The following is a 12,841-nucleotide window of genomic DNA, read 5'->3' as shown; positions in this document are numbered from 1 at the left end:
TTTTTTAATACTATAAAAATGTTCTATAAATATTGTAGTCAAAAATTAATGTAAATTACTATGCATAAAATATTTATAAACGTTAAAGTTGTAATATTCTCGATAATTTAAACTATTAAAGTAAATGATATTATTTACTTCTTCATCTAATATTCGTATAACACTATCAGGATTAAACAAATAACGTTTTTATTAATATTTTAGAAATATTATTTAATATTAAATAATATTACGTGTTTAATGAAAATGTGAAATAACAACAAATATTATTACATTTCGTTATACTTACTAAATATTTTGAAACGTAAAATTATTTTTGATTCTATTAACTACATATTTAATTGATATTACATCACTAGATATTTGGTGACCATTACCAAATTTTTTCCAGTGCGTAAGCTGTAGTAAATTTTGATTATATGAACAAGAATAAAAAGAATAAAAATAAACAAAAATATATAATAACGGCAGATGCGAAAGAGGATTACAATAAAAAAAAATCGCGGATTACAGTTACAGTTCCCGTTCTAAGAAAAAAAATAGAAAGTACAAATTTGGTGCAATTGCAATCGCTGTTCGGCAATTAATAGTTTTTCGAAATGCATAATTGCAACTAAATACATATATCTGTGTACAGGAAGCGTGCATGGCGTGATCGAGGAGAGGCGCCGGAAGACCTACCAAGCACCACCTCTGCGTGGAATGCGATTCGACGCGCCTTTCTTGCGCTGCGAAAATCGGCGTGTATGTGTGCGTGAATCAGGCCGCGCGGTTACGCAACTATCGCGTGCAGAGCGTGATTTCCAAGTCGGTAGCCGCCCGTTAATTGTGCGCCCAAAAGAGAATGCGCGGTGTGCCCAATCTCGGCGGAACGATTCTTAGATCTATCGAAGAAACGGGACAGGATCATAGCGCCGTTATCTCGAATTTTTCTCAGCAGATGGGGCGCATTTGGATTCGTATTCTTTCGCAAAAATTTAAAAAAAAAACTGAAGAAAAATATAGAAAAAACGCAGATAGCAAAACCAAAAGTTATAAAGTGCACAAAAAGTATTTACTAATAATAATCAAGTTTTGGTGAAAAATAATTTCAATGAGTTTGGTTAGATAATCAAATATTTAATATCTAATAATTATTTTAATAGTAATCAAACATAATTTACTAAAAGTTAATAATTTATTTAAAAATTTACTTAAATTAATAAAATGCATTTATAATCATATGTAAACACATGGTTTACTAAAATTAAGAAAATAATGTTTTAGCATATTCTTAAGTTTAGTAAATCATTTGTTTGATTTCATTACAACTGTTTTATTAAAACTTAGTCAATATCTTTTAGGCTTGATTGTTATTACCACGTACATTAAAAAATGTTTGGTAATAATTACGAAAACTTGAGTGAAATAATGCTAATTAAATATTTGGTTAATTACATAACCAAAAGTAATTTTACCTCTCTAAACATTTAGTAAGCTTAACCAATTTAGTGATACTAAATGTTCAGAAAAGTAAAATTATTTTGTTACCAAATGTTGAATGAAATAATGTCAAACAATTACTAAATTGACAAATAATTAATTTTCCAATAAATAATTAATAATAAATACCAAATATAAAAAAAAATAATTTCACTTTTCTAATATTTATTATCACCAAATTTGGTTATACTTGCTAAATATTTAAGAAGGTAAAATTATTTTTGGTTATGTAATTAATTAAATATTTAATTGGCGTTATTTCACTCAATTTGGTAGTTCTCAAATTATTTTTTTTTCTTGTTTCTTTTGTACACACGGAATTTTTCTGAAATACACTTAAAATAGCTGTTAAACCATTATATTGAACGTTTAAGCTGATTGCTGAAATGTACGCTTAAACATGTTATAATTATTTTGATAATCCAACGTAAAATTATTTTTTAATCTGTATCCAGTTAAATTTTTAGATTTTGCATAAATTATTCTTTCCATATAAAATTAGTCTTTCTAATTACACAATTGTAAAATGTTACACTCGTAAAAATGCAAAGAACACAAAAATGAAAAAAAAAAAAAAAAAAAAGAATGGGATTGTATAACTAACTTATATAACTGCTGAATTAAAAATCGTAGAAATCAACTACAATTGCGTTTGTATTTGACGGATACAAGCGATATTCAATTATATCCTTCCAATGCGCAGACGGCATTTCCCTCGGCAAAAAGAAAAGATCCCGCCGTATCATTGTTGCGCGCTTACGAGCCACGAGATCACGCATGTAAAAATACAGAATCGCTGTTACGATCCCCGCGGTCCATTCACCGCAACGCTACTCGTTATCCGTGTGATGAACGCGGCATACCACGTATCGGGCCCCGCGGTATTCGCGATTGATCGATGACACGTAATACGGCGCGCGATCGTTACGATGCGATCCTCCGACGAACGAGCGAGACGGCGCGCGAAGGGGAGCGGATAGGAAGGACGACGTGCCTCCGTGCCTTTTCCTTGAGGCCGGCCGAGGGAGAGGCCGCATTCCGAGCCGCGCACGGGAGAAAGCCTCTCGTGCGCGTTCAGCCTACGGGACGACAAGCGAGCCTTCGGAGGTCGAACGAACGAGCGAGCGAGCGAACGAGCCAACTTTTCTCTCCTCTCTTTCTCGCGCGCCCGTTCGCGTCCACCGTAACACCGTCTTCTTGCCGTAACACGCCGACAAAATTTCTCGTCGATCGAGAACGCAACGTGCCACCGCTCGCTGATACGTCGCCGTCGATGCGCCGCGAAGTGACCGTATCGCGAGGTTGCGAGACTCCTCTTACGCGTACCTCTCCGGGAGGTGTTTACGGATGGCTCGGGTTTCCTTTCTCTGTTCACTTAACTTGTAATACGTCCCCGTTTATATAACTGTTAAAGTATAATATGTATGTATAAAAAACTCAAATATAAGGAGAAAGATCAAAAAACTAGCATAAAAATTTCGTGAAAAGTATATCAAGTTAAAAATTAGTTAAAAATTAAATTAAAAAATTTGTACAGAACGTTTTGATTAAATTCGTTGTCAGTTATTCTCAGTCAAGAACTTACATTGGTAAATAGATCGTTAAATAAATCAGAAAAAAGAATATAAGTAATTAAAAAATTAATAATATACACGCACATATATGTATACATGTATTTGTAGAGGAAAAACAAGGATGAAATACATATGAGTCGTGAGGAAATATCATGATATCTCGTATTACGTTAAATTCTATGAGTAACTATTAAAATTATTTTGTTACAGTCTATTTTAGACATTGTAAGATGATTACTGAACATTAGTATTTGTTATATTTTTATGAAAGTTGAATTTCAGTTTTGCAGCGACTTTTACAAGTGTGTACTCTCTATGTAATTTAGAGAAATATGTTAAATATTGATTTTTTAACTTTCGTATAGCTTGAAGGCCTTAAATGTAGTTTTCAATTAATGTGATGGAATTTGATGCCATAATGTGTGTATGAATTCGATATATAAAATATGTAATGAAAGGGGTCGTGAGATAGTTATGAGTCATTTGTATTACGGCCTAAGACCGCTCTTGCATGCAACTTTACAACTTCATAATAGACAATAGACACACTATTGCATAGTGCTTACTAGCAGCAAAAAAATTATTTTAAAAAATTATTTTTTAAGCGAAAGAAATTCCTTATAAATTATTTTTTTTTTTCAAATAAAATATATTTCATAAAATGTTCATAAAATTTTGTTTTATCGTACTTGTTAAGGTGTAAGGATTTACGAAAAATCATTTACTTTTTACAATTAAAAGTGTCTTTTATGGCGTCAGTTGTTAGTATTCCATGACCCCTTTGCTATCTAACAAAAGCATCCTTTTTCCCCTCTTCAGTAAATTATAAATTACATTTGTTCTCTCTCTACATATCCTAGGAATTTCTAACTGTAGGGTGATTGATAGAACTTTATGGTTAACAAATTGGTGTTAACAAGAGTTATGTCTCGTTAATATTTATTAAGTTATTTTAAAAAACACAAAATGATATTCTACCATATTCTCCCTTTTTCTATATATCAATTTATGGTGATTATTTATTTCGAAAGAAACTTGTTATTTCATTCAATTCTTTTAGTTTTTCTTTCCTATTAATGTCTGTAATCATCTAATATTTGTCGGTGACATACGGTACTGACACTTTTTAATGATGCCCCGTCCCGCATCATTATACTATCTTGAGGATACTTGATGGATAAAAGCGCCTGTACAACTTGTTTCTTAACGAGCGTGTATTAATAAAAAAAAACTCTCGCTGAATAAGTCATAACTTCCATCGTTTCTCGTTACGTCACTACCCGGAAGAGGATCTACGTTTATTTTTCTATTCGAAGCAACACCTGTCCGATAAATTGTTAAAGCTTCTTACTGATGTTACGCAAAAAGACGTTCCACACATTTTGTTTAAGTGGCCATCCTCGTTGGCTCCTCCGCTCTCCCTTCGATCGCAAAAGTGGCCGAACGAAGGCTGCGCGACTCACAAAGAGGCACGCAAAAACGGAGTTGCGTACGGGCCGATATCACGACGATTGGTGTGAGCGAGCGAGCGAGCGAACGAGCGAGATCGCGTCTCTCGTCCCTCTGCGCGCCCACCACTTTCCATTCCGATCTCCCGTCGATCGCCGGTAAGGAGCGACGCCGTACGGGAAAACGCAAGCGGGCGCACCTGCGTGCACCTGTGTACGCCGCGTCGCACCGTGTCGCCGTGTCGCGCCGGCCCGATCGCCCGTCTAATTGGATAACGATATTGGGACTGGAGTACCGCTAACGGACCGCCGCGGTCCCTGCCGGTCGCCGAACATCTCGGTATCGGGGTTACGGACGATGCTTCGACGATGCTCAGATGATCCCGTGATCGTTTAAAAAAAAGGACGTTGAAGAGAGACGCGTGGATTCATGCCTGAGCAATTCGACGTCACGAGACGGGATGTTGATACTCGTTTTGCGTTCCGATCGGTCGACGATCGATGCCGCGGGGGCCGCGCGAGCCACTTCTGTCGAGCGCGCATACCGACGACTATACGCAATGCGGCTACGAATGAAAGTCTCACTTGAAAAATTCGCCTAACATCTGAGGAGAAAACGCGAGCGATAATTCGGGGCGCGCAACTGTTTGGACGCGCGAAACATGTGGACTCGAGACGAAGTTCGGATCGCGGGGGGAAACGCGGGTTGACCCCTGCGAAACTGCGTTTTCGCCGATTTAGCGCAATTGCCCAACGTGGACAATTCGCAATTCGTGTTTGCAATTGAAATTCCGATCGCGGACCGATAGCCGGTCGAGTCGAAGCCTGGCGAAATTTCATGGATAGCCGCGCGTGAATGTAGCTCGGCGCGATTCACCAGCGAGTATCGCTTCTGAGACACGGTTCTCCCGGGAATTACGTAACGCGCCTTTTTTTTATTTACACATTATGACGTTTCAAGGTAATTTCGATTTGCGGAAGTGGCGCAGAGTATAGTTTCCACTCGCGAAAATATTTCCACGTCTCTCATTGTGAACGGCAAGGGTGCAGCTTGTGGACTCAGCGAGTGGAATGCACGCATTTTCTTACATAAATTCTAAGTAGATCATACACGGAGAGAATTTTTTCTTAGAGTAATTATTTAAGGGCCTCACCCCAAATCTTAATAAAAATGTAATCATTCAACGCGTTTTCACCCAAAATGAAAGAATATGGAAGAAAAACAAGGCGGCCTACTTCCGCGAAGCGAGTTATTAAGCGTTAAAATTAGGGAGTTAGAGCTGTTAAGATATATCATACTGACTAAGGCCGCGGCCCGATTCACGTTCAAAGCGTTATTGGTCACTGTCTTTATTATTCATTGAGCATAAACAAGAATATAATAGAATAAAATTAAGTGTTAATTAGGTGCCAAAGTTCCCCCCCCCCGCCCCAAATTAGTGGTTCAAGCTATTTGGCAAAAAATTAGAAAAATTGAGTGGACTGGTTTAACATTAAGCGTCGCGATGTTTCATATTGTAAAGAAATTTTATAACTCACCGGACCGATGCGCAGCAGCGGAGTTGTAACACAGCTACATTAATCTGAAAAATGTATACAAATACAAATTATAATAACGTCCCAAATAATTCTTTTTTTTATTTACATGAGCTTAAAAAAGTCGTAATTTCTTAAAGATAAAATATTCAAAACAATTATAATATGGATTATCAAATAGATTTAATATTTTATTTGTAAATTAAATCTACGAAATAACAAAGAAATATTTTTAAGAAAAAGTATTTTTTTTTTAATTGTTTGATTTTTTAGCATAGATAATTTTTTAACTTTACTGTTTAACTTTTGACTTTTTATTGTAACTTAAAACTTACACTATTAAAAATCGGCAGTAGAATTTAATGAAAAGTAACGAAAGTAAATTTCAAGAAGGTATATTAAAAAACATTTAATGTACATTTAATGTAAATTTAATGTTGTCAAAAGTGCATTGAAAGTGCACTAATTTCATGCACAAGATTTTCACTTATTGGTACATTAATTTAATGTATATTAAATTTAATGTGTAACTTAAAAATATATTAAATTTCATGACATTTTTAACAGTGTAAAACTATCTACTTAATTGATTATTTGAAATATCTACGTCTATTAAGCTAACACTAATTATTTGCTATATTTTGCTAATTTTTTGTGGCAGCCGTTTCGCTAAAAACAATGGCTGTGCTAGCTTAACTCATTAAGCTCATAGTCCGATCAGCAAAGATAGCCAAAAAATAACAATTGGAAATAGGAGCAGAGCAGGAAAAAATATTGAAATTAATCATAATGTAATTTAATTTATAAATCGTGTACTCGTTTACCTCGTGGTTGCTCCGCTGTTGCACGATGCCTCCCAGGTCCTCCTCCTCCTCTCTTGTTCCTGCTTGTTGCTTTTTTATGGCACTCACTTACGAAAACACTACTACTTAACAATAAATCACCTCGATCGCGCGACATCCTGGACGGCACCCCCGTGCACGACGTGTAGTTCATTACATTGTGACAACGGAAAGTTAATGCAAAATAACGAAAGCTATCCGCATCATCCGTCATCCGCGACGCCGTCGGAGAAGTTAACTCGGCAGACGACGAATCTCAAGCGCCAAGAAATCGCGCGGCTACCTTCACACTACTCCGCGCGGCCTAACATAACCTTCCGACGCGGTCATTGCTAATACACAACACGCGCATCTCCGAACGATTATTGTGTCCACGTTCTTGTGCCCATCTACGTACGCTAATAAACACACAAATTGAGACTGAAAACAAACATCCGTAAATCGAAAAATACGATCGACTAACAGCCGACGGATCACTAATGCCGTCGCTCGTACGACGAGCTTTGGTTGAACGGTACACTTGTGAGTACATATACGGCGACAATTACTTTGATACGAAGATCGCGCGGCACTTTGCACTTGCACGACACTTCCGATGTGCGTAATACACAATTTTTTATATCGCGACAACAAAAAATTAACGCCAAACAGCAAACGCTATCCGCCAGCTGCCATTCGCGTCACTCGGTACTCGATTGCAATGACGTTGGCCGACGGACGACTCTCGAATGTAGGGAACCCGCGGACGCCTTCACACGATACATAACCGTTGAGACGGTTGGCCGCAACCGTTATTAACGAACACGTCTTCGGACGGTTATTACGTCCGCGTTTTCACGTACGCTGATAAACATGCAAGTTGAGACCGTAAACAAACACTCGCGGATTGAAAAATGCGATTGACCAACTGCCGACGGATCACCTATGCCGTCGCTTGCGCGCATTGGTGAGCACGAGCGACGGTATCAGTGATCCGTCGGCAGTCGGTCGATCGCATTTTTCAATCCGCGAGTGTTTGTTTACGATCTCAACTTGTATGTTTATCAGCGTACGTGAAAACACGGGCGATAACCACCTTGATATGAGAGATGAAATCGCCGAGCATCTTGCATGATGCTTCCGATGTCGATCGACGCGCAGTTTATTAGCAATCAGTGTGGTCACCACGCGACTTGCGCGACCCCCTATAAGTAAGCATCTAGTTACTAGGGGGTCGCGCCGTCGCGCTAGTCGCGTAATGACCGCACTGATTGCTAATGGCGTTAATAGACTGCGCGTCGATCGAAAGCATCGTGCAAGGTGCCGTGCGATCTTCATAAAAGTGATTATCGTTGGTACTCACCATTATATTGGCAATCTGTTATTACACCGCGAGTATCGTGGGAGTCTATTTGATCGAAGCTCGTCGCGAGAACGATGGCGTAAGTGATCCGTCGGCAGTCGGTCGATCGCATTTTTCGATCCGCGAGTGTTTGTTTACAGTCTCAATTCGTGTGTTTATCAGCGTACGTGAGAACGCGGACGTAATAATTGTCCGGAGACGTGCGTGCATATTGTGCGTTAGCAACGATTGCGGTCACCAGACCAAAGATTATGTCGCTCGTTGCGATGAGATGAAGGCGTCGCATGAAGGTAGCCGCGCGTCCCCATCGTTCGAGAGTCAGCCAACGTCATTGCAGCCGTCGGGTGCAGAGTGACGCGAATCGCAGCTGCCGGATAGCGTTTGCCGTTTGGCGTTAATTTTCCGTTGTCGCGATATAACAAATTGTGCATCGCACACATCGGAAGTGTCGTGCAAGTGCAAAGTGTCGCGCGATCTTCATATCAAAGTAATTGTCGTCGTATATGTACTACAAGTGTATCGTTCAACCGAGACTCGTCGTACGAGCGACGGCATCAGTGATCCGTCGGCTGTTAGTCGATCGTATTTTTCGATCCGCGGGTGTTTGTTTACAGTCTCAATTCGTATGTTTATCAGCGTACGTGAGAACGCGAACATAATAATCGTCCGGAGACGCCGTGTTGTGTGTTAGCAACCGACCGATCGGTCAACCGGTCGAGAGGTTATGTTACGCTGCGCGGCGCAGCGTAAAGGTAGCCGTGCGATATCTTGGCACTTGAGTGTCGTCGTCTGCCACGTTAACTTCCCCGACGGCGTCACGGGTGACGACTGATGCGGATAGCTTTTGTCATTTCGCGTTAACTTCCCGTTGTCGCAATGTAATAAACTGCGCGTCGTGCACGGGAGTGTCGTCCAAAACGTCGCGCGATCGTCGAGGTATTGCTAAGTAGTGTTTTTGTAAGTGAGTGCCATAAAAAAGGAACAAGAGAGGAAGAGGAGGAGGACCTAGAAGGAGCCAGGCAACGGCGGAGCAACCGAGGTAAATGAGTATAGGATTTATAAATTAATTTACTTCATGATTAATTCCAATATTTTTTCATGCTGCGGTCCTATTTTTAATTGTTATTTTGTGGCTATCTTTGCTGATCTGTCTATGGGCTTAATGAGTTAAGCTAGCACAACTTTTATTTTTAGCGAAACGACTGTCGCAAAAAATTCTAAATAAATAAAGAAATTAGCAAAAAATAGCAAATAATTTTCTGTATGTGTCGTATTCGATTGTGCTAAAATGGCTGTGCTAGCTTAATAGACGTAGATATTTCAAATAACCAGGGTTAAGTAGATAGTTTTATCTAAGTTTTAAATTACAATATAAAGTTAAATAATAAATTTAAATGTTATTGATTTTTATCTTTAACTAATTATTTTTAAAACACATAAACTTTAATTTATTAAAGTTTTCCTAAATTTAAAAAATCGTCTACGCCAAAAAAGAAAACGGTTAAAAAAATACATTTCCATAAAAAATATTTCTTTGTTATTGCGTAGATTTAATTTACAAATAAAATATTACATCTATTTCATAATCCACATTACAATTGTTTTAATTAATTTATCTCTAAAAAGTTGCGTTTTTTTAAGTTTATGTAAATAAAAAAAATTATTTTGGACGTTGTTATAATTTGGATTTATATGCACTTTACAGATTAATGTAGCTGTGTTACAACTCCTCTCGATGCTGCGCATCGGTCCGGTGAGTTATAAAATTTTTCAAAGTTTATGTCGTCTTACGCAGAGAGAAATGTAATTTTTTTGTTAAGAAAAGTGATTAATTAATTTTTAGTTTTCTTTTTTTAAGTAACGTTACTGTTATCTTCGCAAAGAATATTTTCTTAACTATTGTTAAAATATATTTTAAAATATACTTATCATTTACTTGAAACAAGTAATATTTGCTTAAAATACTTCTATATACAGATGGAAAAAATATATTTGAATTAAGTAAATATTACTTATTTTAAATATTTCATAAGTTCATATATTTGCAAATCTATCACTAATCCGTCATAAGTATCAAATTTATTCACAGTATATTCTGAATCTTAGTAATTTATTACTTCAATAAAAAATATGAAGTTAAAATAAAAATTCAGTTTACTTATTATTTGGACTTTTCTTCGATATAATTTTATAATATTGTTCAAAAGAGTAAATATAAATTTTTGTTTTCAGTATGTGATAATGTATTTTTTTTTTAAATGAGTATAATCAAGGAAACATTTTTTTATTAAAGATAATCCTTACAAGAAGAAGAAAAGCAATGTAAACGCTTTTCTTAGCAATAGAATTGATATTTCTCCACATGATTATCGTGATTTCGAGAAGGTATAATAAGTTCTAAGAGAAAATTTTCTTTATATATTTATGTGAAGAAAAGAAGGCTTATGCCTATTTAAACCTGATAAAGTAAATATACCATAAGTGCATTCCGAGGTGCATTTATTCTCCTACGTTTATACACAGAAGCTTACTAGGCATGTAGCACTAATTAATTTTTTATTGCAACATATATTATCACCGGTGTTACGAAAACCGGCTTTATCGTTTATTTATGATTCATTGGATCTAGCATATTTCTGAGATATTTTAAGATCAACCGTCGCAATATTGTCGCTGCGCTGGAATTGCGCTATCTTACAACACCTGTTGTATTTAAAATTGCGTTATTTCCATTAACGTACGCAACAGAAATTCCATCGGAGATTAGTCATATGTTGTAAGATTATTAATTAATATTTAATTCATATCACGTTTGATTTAGGCCAACGGTTCCTAGCCTTGTAATCTCGCTTTCCACATTTTAGAAACTTGGCCCGATTTCGATTTAGATTCTCGCCTTCTGAACTTGCTTCCAACTGAAAGGGAAAAAAAAGTGAAGTGCTCGAGATTCTCAGCTATTCTACGATCTTTCGTAGAATCGCGCTCGCTTCGCGCTTCTATTTCGCGGAACGAATTTGCACTCGTTCCCGCCCTCCGCTTGGAGCACTCTTTCCATCCGCGCGGCCTGTTATTGCGTAAAGGGCGTGATTGAAAAATTCGGACTCTCGGAACGGGTGGATACTCCCGTTTTGGTTCGGCTCTCGCGGAATGCCAAGCGGTCGCTCTTCTGCGCAGATATCGAATTTACTACGGCATGCAAGTAGTAAAGGTCCGGAGGCGCGGAGTAGCTCGCCGTCGTACTCCCCGGCGTAATTCATCCCGAAGTTTTTCAACTCGGGTTCGCTCGCTCGCTCGCTCGCTCGCGAGGAAGGCAAGTATTCGGGCGAGCGCGCGAGCTCTAGCAGGCGTAGCGGGGGGGACAGCGGAGCCAGGAGGTAAGGCAGTCAGGTAAGAAAGCGGGCGAGCGAGTCCTCGACTTCGTGGAGGTGGGAGGCAAAAGTGGTAGTGGAGGAGAGCGTAAAGTGAGTTTTCGCTCGCGGCGTTCGCTCGCCCGCTCGCTCGCTCGCGTAGTGGAAGCGAGTCGCCGTCAGTCGTCTACGCGATTCCGCGGTGTCGCGGTGGCCAAATGATACCGTCTCGCGTGTAAAGTAGTGCTGCTGTCTGCATCGATCTCGCGATTTCTCACCTCCCGCGGACGCGCGACGCGAACATCCGGTCAGCCGCTGCTAAAATGGCCGCGCGCTGAGAGAGCTTCCCGGGGTATCAGGCTCTCTCTCTCTCTCTCTCTCTTTCTCTCTTTCGGCTTTGATTCGGATCTTCTTTAAAGCGGTGCTCGTTTCTTCTTTCTTGACGATGGTGTCAGCGCGAAAACGCCTCGGATAGAATTTTCTGCGCGCGAAGGAAGGACGTGAGGAAGCGCGCGAAGCCGAAGCCAGGTAACTTGAGTTTAATCTTATCTAAACTCGACGCTTCGAATGCCTCCGAAGTCATGTACAGTCGATGAACACAATCGTACAGAGATCGGCACACTGAATGAAAATACATACGGCGCGTGATAACATCGGCCCCGACGAGGTCGACGGCATCCATCTGGTAGCTGGTTACGTTCACCATGAGAAATAAGCTGACGTTAACTACCCGTCGAACGTGACGCAATCGTCGAGTATCGCTCCCGTGATTCTTTAACGAGAATTATTCGCGGAGTCCCTGCCTCCTGATATTGAAATCGGAAGGTACAAACTCTGCAAACTCGCGCTCACTGGAAAGAAAGTCCAATAATAATAATAATGAAGTCTAGATGATAGTTGCTAGGATTTTGATAAAATTATTTCAATCAAATATTTGCACGGAAAGAAAAGATTTGTTAAACTACTTCACATTGATTCAGCAGATCTATAGTCGTAATATAAGTTCAACCAATTTTTTTAGATTAGTAGCAAAGTTTTACAGAATCAATAAAATTAACAATTATTATGTAACTAATCATATTTGTTATAATAGCACAGTAAATCTGTTAATACGGTAAGACGACTTTCAATAGTTTCAATGAAAATCAATTCAATATAAAAATTAAAAAGTTTAATATATAAAACATACTAGCTAAGATGGCGCATAATTTTGCTGCTGTAATGAAGAAATCTTGTTACATTAGCAATTTTCATTGTAGCGAAGAAATTA

At 38.5% G+C, this 12,841-nt stretch overlaps 1 protein-coding gene across 5 annotated transcripts in view; it reads left to right on the top strand.

The window, feature by feature from the left end:
* The first annotated feature begins 8,203 nt into the window (after positions 1 to 8,203).
* Positions 8,204 to 12,841, top strand: part of LOC105198813 — a 45,309-nt gene continuing 40,671 nt past the window's right edge. For 2 of the 5 annotated variants that reach the window (XM_039454705.1, XM_011165655.3), the window contains exon 1: positions 11,713 to 12,099. The gene's annotated coding sequence lies outside the window, so the exon portion shown is untranslated. Of the gene's footprint in view, positions 9,264 to 9,929; positions 9,978 to 11,712; positions 12,100 to 12,841 lie in introns of those variants that run through there. The other 3 variants (XM_039454706.1, XM_011165653.3, XM_011165654.3) reach the window with 2 other exon arrangements.

Source organism: Solenopsis invicta, chromosome 11, assembly GCF_016802725.1.
Source record: "Solenopsis invicta isolate M01_SB chromosome 11, UNIL_Sinv_3.0, whole genome shotgun sequence".
Classification (NCBI taxonomy): domain Eukaryota; kingdom Metazoa; phylum Arthropoda; class Insecta; order Hymenoptera; family Formicidae; genus Solenopsis; species Solenopsis invicta.
Note: the sequence above shows the minus strand (reverse complement) of the source record. Positions and strands in the feature narration are given on the sequence as shown.